The 13,412-nt window shown below is 37.3% G+C and overlaps 1 protein-coding gene and 1 non-coding gene across 15 annotated transcripts in view; one reads left to right on the top strand and one right to left on the bottom strand.

The window, feature by feature from the left end:
* Positions 1-13,412, top strand: part of BCAS3 (BCAS3 microtubule associated cell migration factor) — a 482,840-nt gene that overhangs the window by 213,318 nt on the left and 256,110 nt on the right. The window lies entirely within an intron of this gene.
* Positions 6,349-6,423, bottom strand: TRNAS-AGA (transfer RNA serine (anticodon AGA)). The gene has a single exon. It is a non-coding gene; the product is annotated as a tRNA-Ser (tRNA).

The raw sequence follows: 13,412 nt of genomic DNA, 5'->3' as shown, positions 1-13,412 counted from the left end.
ATGGAATGTCTGTTCTGACTATGTGCTTCTGAGTATGTTACAAGATCTGTTATCTAAGTGACAGATGTAATTAATATGTTTCCTCTTACCTTGTGAAATGTTACTATACATAAAACTTAATGGGTTAAAAGTACCTAATAGATAATTCTGTAATGATTATTATATTGCTTCTTTACATTGACAGTACAGACAGATTTAGCCTGTTTTATTTTTATTTTTATTATTATTATTATTACTACTACTACTTTTTTTTTAAATGGAGGTACTGAGGATTGAACCCAGGATCTCGTGCATGCCAAGCATGCGATTTACCACTGAGCTATACCCCTCAACCCCAGCCTGGGTTTTAAAGTCATGTTTTCTTAAAATAGAGAAAGGCTATTTGATTGAAAGTCCTGGTCATGCTAGTATATTACATGACTGAGGCAATTAAATACGCAGAACATGGACATCTGCATCAGAAGAATAAAAGCTGAAATACACTTGCTAAGAGCCAATGGTGGGGCCAGTTTAGAGAGAATGCCTCTACCTGCCCATCTTTTGAGCCCTTTATGCAAATTAGAGCCTCATTAAGAATATTTTCTTATTCCTTTCTTGCCTTCTCTCCAATTCCCCGTACTGAAGCCAAATGAAAAGATGTTGTGACCTCTTGAAACACAAGTATACAGTACCTGATGGCGGGAAGTTTTTTGTTTTACTTAACTGCATTGAAAATCACTTCTTATTTCCCAACTTGCAGACTATTGATAAATATATTACTAGAAGTATTTTCAAATATAACCATTTGGAGTAAAACTCTAAAGCGAACTTCACAAATGTTGCCAACATTTTCTTTGATTGTATTCGGATCTGTGGATCAAGTGAAACAGACTTGCACAAACTCCGGAAATTATAATAATAGTGGACAAAGAATGATGGAAATGGAAATGGGAAAGATTCTGTCTCAAGTTGAAGAGAGTAGGAGAGCAGGATGTTTAGCAAGGAATCCCCACTCCCCTTTCAGCCCTGTAGTCATAATAAATACACTGCTAGTTGATAAACAACGTTCTGCGTATGTGGCAGAAGGGTGGCTGCTAGGGAGGGAAAGGGAGACCTGCCTGGAACACTAAAGACTTCTTACCTAAATTTAGTGAAGTAAGTAAAACCCCGAAATTTTGTATTCTTAACTGTAGTCACATTTCCTACCTATAGTAATTGAATGGAATGATACAAAATTGAGCAATTTTAGTGTATCTTAAATTGACTCATACGAGAGTGCTCCTTACAAAGCCACTATGGAGGTGGTGATGACTTCTTTGGTATTAGGATGAACCGTAAGAAGTTGCCATTTTGAATAAGTAAAGTCATATGGTTTGAGCAGATCGATTAGGTTATATGCGTGAAGTGATGTGCAGGTGGTAATCTAATTTCACAGTATAACTCAGTAAAGGTAAAAGTCAGGCATCTAATATCATAAAGAAGGCTTTGCCTTGGTCTCATAAGAAATTTTGGGAATAGTTTATAAAAAGATTATAGCAGAGAAGATTAATGATTTTTGTGTTAACAGTATTTTTTTCTTCCTTCATAAATATTGCATACTATAGTTACCTTCCCTAAAATAGGCATTTTATTTTAGTGTATTCCTTTGCCCCAAACAAAGATAAACATTAGACGGGCCTGACAAATATCCACCAGCTTTGAATATGATCCCAAAGGAGACAATACTTTTTCTTTAGAGCTTCCCAAATTGTAAATTAGAAACAGGGCTTACTGAGCTGACTTGGGAAAGTTTTATTTAGGGGAAAATAATGTTTCCTCCTTTTCTCTCAGCTATTTTGGCAGCAGCAGTATTTTGAAGTTGCTGACATTAACTAGCTCTGTTGGGGGGAGGTCAGACTTTGAACTTCTTTCTGAGATAATCTATGGGTATGTGAGAAGTTCTTCTCGAAACGCTCCCTGAGTTTTTTGTTTGTTTGTTTGTTTGTTAAATTGTAACAAAGGACTATTCAACAGAAATATAACTGATACACAATAGAAAGGTGACTGGGATCCATAGAAACTCCCTCTATTGGGGATATAAGTGTGTTTCTCTACCTTCTTCTAAAGGCATTATAGGAAAGGTGGGGAGAGCTTTTGATGCCGGATGGAAGGGAATGAAGAACCCTGAAAATGGTTAAAACTGTATGTGGGTTTTTTGGTAATTATCTAAGTGTCTTTAAAATATAAATCACTGTTAAGACAAAAACAGTATCAATGCATTGTGATCTTTAAAACACATACGTGTGTGTGTGTGTGTGTAAGTGTAATATATGACAACAGTAGCATAAAGGCCAGGAGTGCGGGAAACGGAATTAGATTATTGTCAGGTTTTTATAGTATATGTGACTTCAACATCACTTGAAGGAAAACTCAAATAAAAAGCAACCTATGCCAAAAAAGGAAATAAAATTTAAACAACCCTAGGCATATCAGTACTAAAGTCTAAATATCCTAATAAAAAGTTAGAGATTGTCAAATTTGATTAAAAAAATGCTGCCAAGGAAAAACACTTTAAACCCTCAGTTGCTACATTAATATCAGACCAAGTAGAACACTGCACCCAACAACAGTAGACCATACATTCTTTTCAAGTGCAGAGGGAACATTGATCAATATAGATCTTCTCCTGGGCCATTTGAAAACAAATCTCAATAAATATAAAAGCTCTCAGGCCATACAAAGTATGTGTATTCTCTGACCACAAATGGAATTAAATAAGTAATGATTAACACATCTCTGAAAAATCCAGAAATGTTTGGAAACCAGACACTGTACTTCCACATGATGCAAAGTTCACAGGAGAAATTAAAAGGGAAAATTGAAACTATTTTTCACTGAATGAAAATGAAAACAGAGCACATCCCTATCTTAGTATTGTCTTCCTATTCAGGGAAAAAAAAAGTAGATTGAACTATAAACCCATGCAACACATTGAATGAATCTCTGGGACATCATGAGAAGTGAAAAAAAAAAGCCAGTCTCAAAACTTTGAATACTACAAATCTCAAAGCACCAAGAGGAAATAAAGATCCCATTTATATAACATTTTCGGAATGACAGAATTAGAGAGATGAATAATAGATTAGTGTTGACCAGCGCTTAGAGGCAGAGCGTGAGGGAAGGTGTCGAATGTGACTGTAAAGGCTTAGGTAGATCTTTGTGGTGACGGGACAGTTCTGTATCTTGACTATAGTAGAGGTTACACAAATTAACGTGAGTGTGATAAAATGGAATAGATCTATACACACTCACTCTCCTTGTGTCTCACACAAAATGAGCGTATGTAAAATTGTATACGTAAAACTGGTGAAGTCTGAATAAGGTCTGTGAACACTTCCCTGGTTTTGAAACTAGGTGCAGGGTGTACAAGACTCCTCTGTGCTATTTTACAACTTCTTATGCATCAGAAGTTTAGAGAAGATAGAAAAATGTGTGGGACAGCACCAAATCATACTCAGGGTGATATTGCAATCTGTTGTTTTATTGGTTTCACAATTCAATGGTTTTCAACATGTTGATACATAAAGAGGGGGAGAAAGTGTTGGTCTCCTTACCATAGTCATTATCAGTGCCCTGGAAAAGCAATTAAATATGCAGCAATTTTCCGAAGTGCTGTCTTTTGAGTGTCACATTCGATTTAACCTAACATCCTGGATTGCATCGCTGTTGTGGTATGTACCAAGCATGGTGGAGGGACTCAACAATATTTCCTTGCATTGTCCATAATAAATATTTGCCCAAGAGTGGGTAGGGTGGAAGGGGAAAGAAAGAAATGTTTTTCTTCTGTAGAGGAAACTTGTAATGTAGGACTTATTTATAGAGTATTTATAGTCCATTGTTGGCCATTGGGTGTGTCACACTGCTCTGTCCAGGTCTGAGTATCTGAGGTAGTTAAGAAACTACTTCAGATTGAATTATGTTTGATGGATTCTCTTATTTCTACTTAACTTTATGAACTGACACATATCCTTCCATGGAGAAATGATTTTAGTGACATGAATGATGTTTTTTCTTCAAGAAACTAGAACTTTGAGAAATACTGACCTCAAATTTAGCCATATGTATGTTGTATAACTTGGGGAATATTATGAAATGTAATACCTCTTCTTCGTCAATGGAAAGATGTCATATAGGGAAATGAAAGTACCCCAAGCAGTCCGCAAGCTTCATAAATGATGGATTGAAGCATTTAGATTAGATGGCCCTCTTTCCCTCTTCCTTCCCTTTGTTTTTATGGGATATACGCTATCTGGTGGTGCCCATATCTTTAAATAGATCTTCACACGTATGCAGTAGTTCATTGGGTTTCTCTGTCATTGTTGATTTGTTGTTGAATGTTTCACATCAGACGCCCTTTCTATTCCAATATAATGACCTGTACTCTATTCTAAAGTAAATCTTGGCATTTCTGTCATTTGCTTTAGAATTTATCATTTGGGAGAAAATGACAGTTTACATGTCAAACCACCTTCCTGTCATAATTGTTCTTAAAATTGAAATGAAACAAAAGGGAAGTTTTAATAGAGGGCTGTTTGGTACTTTTAAATATCTCTCTTACTTTATTTTACAAAATTTTAAGTGATATTGAAACTTACAGTTCTTCTAGTTTCTTTTATGACATGCTTTTTTCCCGGGTACAGTTGATAATATTTTCCCATTGATGATATTAATGTTCATTGCCATCAGATTGGAAGATTTTGACTGGGATGAAACACTGATTATGGTGGATTAAAGAAAAATAATCTGTTGGTCATTAAGCCTCTAGTCCACGAGTACTTCTGCTTCTGATGTCATTTACTCTGTCCCACCAGAGTTTAAGGTTCTTATAGTCACACACCACAGATACATACGGAATGTGCATTTTGTTAATTACATAGTGGGGATATAGGATGGAGGGTCTGAGGATATCTGTTTGCCCTCTCCAAAAATGGGGCACTAAAACAGAATGGTCTGTGGCTGCCTACCTGCGATCATGTAATGGGTTGATATTGGCAGGAGCTTGTGGTTTGATGTGCCATCACTTCCATCAGTCAGGTTAATTGCTAACAAATGACTGAATGGGAACTTAGGGGAAATGCTACAGCCGTCTGCTCTGTCAGTGGTAACGGGAGTTCTGGCGCCATTTCAGGGTCACTATTTGTATCTGTCTATCAGAGTTAGAATACAGTTGTTTCTCTCAGTTTCAGCCTTCTCTATAGAATTTCTCTCAATTGTTTGACTCCATTAAGTGTGCAGAGGAAATAAAAGCCTGAATGACCAATCCACCAGGGGCTATGGATAGACCCTTTCATTGTCCATACTCCGAGCACTGCATTAGGTCTCATTATCCATTTATAATAAGCGACCTCTGCCCCCTGGGTCATTGAAAAATATTCAGTGTGCTTTTCTGACACATAGGGCACCTTTCTCAGCAGACACATCAAACAATGGGACGTCTGCTAGTCTGGAGGACTAAGACACATTGCAGGTTTTTAAATACACAGAGATCATTCCGCAATTTGCTCTTGCATGGTTCATAAATGGCCTGTGGGAGCCTGATGTCTGGAAGATGAATGTAACGTTCTTTCCTCTTTGCTTTTCTTCTGTTAAAATTTTTGTTGTTGTTGTTGCCATGTTTTTCAATTTTGTTTTCTGTAAAGAATTTGGCTTCATCTCTGCGTTTGCATTTCCTGATAGAGAAATTTGGGAAAATTTGGATGTAGTGAATCGAGAGAGTCATCATCTTTGGAAAGCATTTGTCAAATACGGCCAGGGTAGCTCTGGAGGTTATCTGTGACATGTCAAAAACCCGTCTTCTGTTCCTGTGCTCTGCCCAAAATGGTAGTGATTAAATACCCTGCTGAAAAGTATGAGAAAGGATTTGACACATCCTTGGTCACTCTAGTCCAGATTTCTTCTGTGATGTAAATTTGGACCACCTACTAGAAAGCTCTGCTCATCCAGTGGTTCTGTGTCCAGCCCCTGGTGCACAGACAGACTTTGGAAAAGGTGGTGGTACCATAGTGATTAGTGGATGAAATGTACTTCATCCAGTATAAAATCAAAAAACTGTCGTGTCCAGAGCTTCACACTGTGTAAACTGAAGGTGGCCTTCTGAGTCTTGACTCCGGGTTACTAACCATGTGGTCTCAACTCAGTGCCTTGTTAGGTACAGACAGGAGTCCGTCATTTCCCTAAAGTGTGTTGGGGCAGGAAAAAGTAAAACATTGAGAGTCACTTCTAAAGTAATTCATATGAAGAAACTTTGAGAATAGGGGAAAATATTGATAACAGTACTTTTTTTTTTTGCGGGGGAGGGGGTAAGTAATTAGGTTTATTTTTTTATTTTAATGGAGGTACTGGGGTTTGAACCCAGGACCTCATGCATTCTAGGCCTGTGCTCTACCACCGAGCTATACCCTCTCCCCAATAACAGTACTTTTTAAGATGCATACATTTCGTTAGTAAAGCCTTGTTGCTCTGTAAGAAGCTTACTTAGTTTGCATTTAGTATCGCATCTGTTGGCTTGTTCACTTTATTAAAAATATATGAGTCACAAAGGCATTCAAAGAAACCCAGTTTATTACAGTGAATTAGCAGCCACACTGTCTGGTAGAAGCCAGGTACCTATTTCAGCAAAGCAGTTTTCCTGTTACGTGATGTATATGGCATGCTCTCGGATACCGGGACACAGAGGTGTTACCTCCAAACAATGACCGTTGAGTTCCAGCACAGATTTTTCTCTCCAAACCAGTTATGGAAAACCATGTAGTTGTCAGAACTCTCCCCATGACAAGAATTAATATATTAACTGGATTATAGCACCATTTGACAAATTGCTTACTAAATACATCAAAATTGATTGGCCATTCTGTATTTGAATTGACAAATGGCTGCATTAGGAGAAGGAGGGAAATCCATTAATTATAGCCGCTCTCAACCATAGGAAATATAATCATATAAATATAGATTTTGCTAAAACAGAAATCTCTGCTTTATGGTGGTGTTGCTTATATGTGTCCCTGCACCTCATTGCCCTTAATAGAAGCGCTGCTCTTGGCCACTGCCCTTTAAGTAATAAAATAATAATAACAATTTCTGCTGTTATGTGTTTCAGGCTCTCCTGACTGCATAATAGTTTTTAGTTATTATTCCAGAAATGTAGGGCATACCAGGGACGCAGCCTTTCTGCTCCGTTCTCAACTTCACCTCTGTTTGTCCGTCTTGCACAATATTTAAGCCAAAAAGCTTTACTTTTGCTCTGATGGTGTGTAAGCTTTTATCACCACTGAATTTCTCATTTCTAGAAAAAAAACGTTTTCTCATGATCTTTCTCATGGAAGGCAACCAACCGAGTGACCAAGGCGCGAGGGAGGTGGGTGAGTGCCACGGGCTGCCTCTGTCCGGTTTGAATCTGTTCTCCTAATTGTTGTCATATGACAGGAGGCTTTCCGCCATGTGATCCTGAGGAACTTGGTGGAGAGACGAGAAACACTGAATTGCCTTCATTGCCTTTACACCATTAGTTTCTTGCCTTTTCTACTGTGCTTTCTTTGTCTTTCATGACCACAAGAAGAGCATCAGAACCGTCTGTGATGTCAAGTCTGGGTCAGAGCTGAGATTTATAATGAATATTTTGGGGCTAGTTTTTTTTTTTTTCTTCTTCTTCTTCTCTTGGGCACTCTGCTGCCTTCCAAGGCTTTTTTTCCCCCAGGTGCTAGTGGTCCTTCCCAACTTATGTCATTTATACCTTTAAATATGAAACCAAATCAACATTTTCTAAAATGAAATCTTCTAATCCCTCAGAGATACTATAGAGAATGTAAAATGCAGCCCCAGGGACTTTGTTTTCTGTTACTGAGTGTAAGGCTTCCTTGAATGTCTGTAACTTCCTTGTGTTGGGACTTCTGGTCAAAGTAATTTTTTCCCCATTGTTTGATAGTTTTATATGGTATCTCTGACCAGGATACATAGATGTTTATTAAGATGAGGAAAATGATTATATTAAGTTAAGGAGACATAGAATGCAGAAATCACAGAGACTCTAAATCAATGATACAGTTTATATTAGGGGATAAACATCTCTCAGCTGTTTCACGTGAAAATTTTGATTTAAAATTGTGAACCTCACAGAGAAAAAAATGTGACAATAAATATATGTATGTTCATGTATAACTGAAAAATTGTGCTCTACACTGGAATTTGACACAACATTGTAAAATGATTATAAATCAATAAAAAATGTTAAAAAAATAAACTAACAACAACAAAAAATAAAATAATGAACCTACTTACTAGGTAAAGACATCATGAATTGAAGCAGTTTATACTTCAGGTTAAGAACATGGTCTGTGGAGTTTGCGGTTCTAAATTCCATTTGTGCTGTTTGCTATCTGGGTGACACTGGGCACCTAACTTAACCTCTCTGGGCTTTAGTTTGCCTGTCATTAAAATGCGAATGAATAATAGCTACCCTTACCAGATTGTCACTAGATTAATGAGATAATTCATCCAAAAAGCTCCACGCATTATCTTAGATAGAATGAAAACTTACTAAAGAGAGCTGTTGATTGTAGGTGGTGTCAACAGAAATAGTATCCTTCTCCTCCTTTGAGGTCTTTCTTGCCTCTCTCAATCCCAAGTGTTTTGTGCCTGAGATACGGCCAGGCAGCACAGCTAAAGATGCTTTGCTGTTAACACGCAGCAGTGCAGAGAAAACATTTGCGCTCGATCATATCTCTTCTCTTAAGTGGTCATCTGGACAAGTATGGCTGTGTTCTAATGTGAGCATTTTCAAAGCTATAGAAAGAGATTTTACACAGCAATTCTCATTTATTGTTGCCAGTTGAAAATTTCTCTTAGATACATTTGTTTTGAGCATCCTCATTCCTGTAGTAATTTATAGGGAGTGAGATTTTTCTTGGTGTCCACTGCATTCTGAAAGGCTCTACTCTGCAATTTCTTTCTGATAGTTGTCTTAAGACTGATACTTTTACCTAAAAAAAGGTAATACTGTCAACCTCTAGACAACTGAAATGCCAGAAGAACATTTGATTTTCTGAGATTATCCTTGGAACCATTGTTCACTGTTCTAGGGAGCCTTTTTTTTTCACTCAATATTATTTGACGTTTATAATAAATGTATGTTCATATAATATTCTTAGGTGATTTTCCAAAAAAATGTTTAGAAAGCAATGAGAGAGAGAGGAAGAAAGAGAAGAGAGAGAGAGGGAAAAAGGAAGGAAAAGAATGAAAGAAAGGGAGGATGGAAGGACAGACTGTTACAATTTGCTATAAAGGTTAGAAGTTAGTAAACTAAAGCTAAAGATATTAACGTGATGATTCTCCCACATTTAGTGCCCCGTGAAAACAAAATAGTCCTGAACACTTCACACAGCTCATAGTCTTGCCAAGAAAACAATCAGTATGACTCTGTCCCCCTTCAGGTAAAGAAATCTTTGCTCAGTTTTTTTTTTAACATTCACGCAATAGTCTTTAAAATGTTTTTTCTTTTTTTTAAGTTGAGTTATAGTCAGTTTACAAAGTTGTGTCAATTTCTGGTGTACAGCACAGTTTTTCAGTCATACATGAATATACATATATTCATTTTCATATTCCTTTGCACTGTGAGCTACGAGACCTTGAATATATTTCCCCGTGCTATACAGTATAAACTTGTTTATCTATTCTATAGATACCTGTCAATGTCTATGAATCTCAAACTCCCAGTCTGTCCCTACCCACCCCCCCACACCCCCTGCCAACCACGAGTTTGTATTCTATGTCTGTGAGTCTGTTACTGTTTTATATTTAAGTTCATTTGTCCTCTGTTTGTTTTTTTTTTTTTTTTTTTGAAGATTCCACATATGAGTGATATCATATTGTATTTTTCTTTCTCTTTCTGGCTAACCTCACTTAGAATGACATTCTCCAGGGACATTCAATTTGCTGTAAATGGCATTATGTTGTCATTTTTATGGCTGAATAATATTCCATTGTATAAATCTACCACAACTTATTTATCCAGTCATCTGTTGATGGACATTTAGGTTGTTTCCATGTCTTGGCTATTGTAAATAGTGCTGCTATGAACATTGGGGTGCTGGTGTCTTTCTGAATTAGGGTTCCTTCTGGATATATGCCCAGGAGTGGGATTGCTGGGTCATATCATAAGTCTATTTTCAGTCTTCTGAGGAATCTCCATACTGTTCTCCTCAATGGCTACACCGAACTGCATTCCCACCAGCAGTGTAGGAGGGTTCCCTTTTCTCCACAGCCTCTCCAGCGTTTATCATTTGTGGACTTTTGAATGATGGCCATGCTGACTGGTGTGAGGTGATACCTCATTGTAGTTTTGGTTTGCATTTCTCTAATAATTAGTGATACTGAGCTTTTTTTCATATGCTTATTGAGCATTTGTATGTTTTCATTGGAGAATTGCTTGTTTAGGTCTTCTGCCCACTTTTGGATTGGGTTGTTTGTTTTTTTCCTATTAAGTAGTGTGAGCTGTTTATATATTCTGGAGGTCAAGCCTTTGTCAGTTTCATCTTTTGCAAATATTTTCTCCCATTCCATAGGTTGTTGTTTTGTTTTGCTTATGGTTTCGTTTGATGTGCAAAAGCTTGTAAGTTTAATTATGTTAAAATTTTTATTATGGAAATGTTCAAACATACACAGGAGTGCAGTGAATAGTATAATGAATCTACCTATTACCCAGCTTGAAGTATTAACAACATTCTGCCACTCTTGTTTCTTATGTTGTTATTGTTATTATTTTTAATGGAGATACTCGGGTTTGAACCCAGGACCTTGTGTATGCTAAGCATGTGCTCTACCACTGAGCTATTACCCTCCCCACTCTTACATTGCCTTTAAATGTTTTAATGTATGGTTGATAAAATATTATGAGAAAGCCACCCACTATGGTATTTTTTTAAGCTATGAATACTTCAGTATGTATCTAATGAGAAGAACTTAATGAGAAGGAGGTAGCTCTTTCCAGGAGTTGTATGTCGTGGAGCAAGCAGTAGAGGGATGACTAAGCCTTGGAAAATGTTCTCTTGCGTTTGGAAAGAGAGAAAACCCTATGGTGTTTGTAGGGTGGTATTCTCCATCTCATTCTTTTTTTTTTTTTTTTCTCTCCATCTCATTCTTTCCCCAGTCCTCTTGGTTCTATGAATTTTCTGATTTATTTAGAGGTAAAATCTTAAACATTTAATTTCCCTCTTCTATGGAATACATCATGGATCCTTAGTGATTGTTTGGGAGGATTTTCAATTATGTTCTTAAAAGTATAGGTTGAAGACATTGATGTCTTCCACGACTAAAAGCTTTTAACTCTCCATGCCAAGAGAGCTTTGCCTCTTTTGCTTAGGCAAGAGAAAATCTGTACTTAATTCCTCCTGCTGTATAATGATCTGGTCTTAGCTAGTATGTAACTAGATGATAAATAAGTGAGGCCTGGAAGAAGCTGCATTAACTCTGCAAAAAATGATTTTTGCCATTTTTACAGACAACTCCCTCCCCTTTATTTCTGTTTGGCAGACTTTGTCGTGGAGGCTGGACTCAGTACTCCTTGCTCTTCAACTGTGCCGTTGTAGGTAGGGTAGAGAACCAATATGTTTCCAATAAGTGGCCCATCACCTACTTGTACAAACTGGTCCATTGCTGACCGAATGCAGTTTAATGATCCAAAACAGTGATTTTTTTTTTTTTTTTACCTTCAGGATATCAATTCAAAATAGTTTCTGCATGACCTCTACTCATCTTAGTCTCCTATAGGAGACATTCTATTTTAGAGTGTTCCTTGAATTTAGAATAGAGAATTGATTATTCCTGGAAGACGTGCATCTAACACACAAGGTTAGCTGTGAGAATAGTTGCCACTATTGAAAGATTACAGCTCATAATTCTACATAGAATTAGCACTAGGGAGCTTCTAGCTTACAGCATTTGGTCATTTTCCTCAACAAAAACATACACTACCATATGTACTTGAGCAGTTGCTAAAAGCTGGTCCTACATTTGATATGTGTGTGTGTGTAAATACAGAGATAATGATAAACGGATAGATGTGAAGTGAGCAAGAGAAAGCGTGTATATAAACACTACCATTTCCCTTTTTAAAGAAAATGTTACAAAACCTAAGAAAATAGGGGAGGAAATGCACAACTCAATATGCCGTGAGCTCAACTTTTGTTTCATACCTTGGTTTCCATCATTCGTTGATGTGCATCTGATTTCTTTGTATTCCTTTCTTGACTTCTTGGAATGACTTCACTAACCATATTAATTGTAGTGTGCTTATTCCACAACTTCATAATGATAAAGTTTAAAGTAGGTACATGGAAGACACAATTTAAAAGGTACCAAGGAGTGTTTTGTGGAAAATGAGTCATTTCTGTCCCCAGCCATACCCATTTCTTCCCATGAGGTAATTGTTGTATAAAGGTGAGCTTTGATAAGAATGGCTTTGTTGTTATTTAGACTTATATGTCTGGGTAGATTATCTCACCCTTGGTAAGACCAAGTTGTTACCCGTAAGTTACAAGCAAGATATTATACAGACATAATATGAACCTTTAAAATAGTAAGGGTGCACTGACTTTTCTAATTATCTTTCTGCCGTTTTAATGTGTATGTCTGATAGTTGTATTATGAATTGAGTTGCCGTGATACACATTAAATTGTGTACATCTTTCCAGGCCTATAAACTCTACCTTGACCTTAACTGCAAATGTTTTGAAGGGATTGTTGCAGTTTGTTCAGTTCTCAGATGCTACTTTGGGACCGTTTGAAATTTTCAGTGGAGTAGCTGATCTTGCTGATAGCATGAAGCCATTATGTTTTATTCTTTCTCTCCATTTTATGATATGGAGGGTTACATTGAGGAGCAAAACTGAATTGTGAACCCTTCCAGACTACCCCTAGGTGTAACTTGTCCAGATGCTAGATGTCAGATGACCATTATGGTAGCAGGAATAACAAATGAAAGCTCCTTAGTTTATGTCTTCTGTGGGAGTATTATATGGTACTTAGGGGGTAGGGAAAAGGAGACGGAGCAGGGCGGGGAGGAGATGCGCCCAGTGTTGTCAGTTACCCGGTGAAATCTATTATCTCCGAGGCAATGAGGCTGTCATTTTTCTAATTATATATTGCCTGTGACTGTTCTTCTGGGAATGTGGAATAAAAGGAAAGTGAAACCAGAGAGTTACAATGACGGACTGTTAGAAAACTTTAATAATTAATTAGGGAACATCTCTGGTACCGCGGGGTCAGGGTGCAAGAAAGACCATTGATCCGTTTAATATATAACGTAGGTGGAGCTTGTTCCCTTGTATTTGTTGTAACATTCCCACTGCTGTTGCACTGCTACAAGAGATGACTGCTGATGAACAGAATAGCCAGTAACATTT

The sequence above is a fragment of the Camelus dromedarius genome, chromosome 16 (genome assembly GCF_036321535.1).
Source record: "Camelus dromedarius isolate mCamDro1 chromosome 16, mCamDro1.pat, whole genome shotgun sequence".
Taxonomy (NCBI): Eukaryota; Metazoa; Chordata; class Mammalia; order Artiodactyla; family Camelidae; genus Camelus; species Camelus dromedarius.
This window is presented reverse-complemented; position numbering and strand designations above follow the sequence as displayed.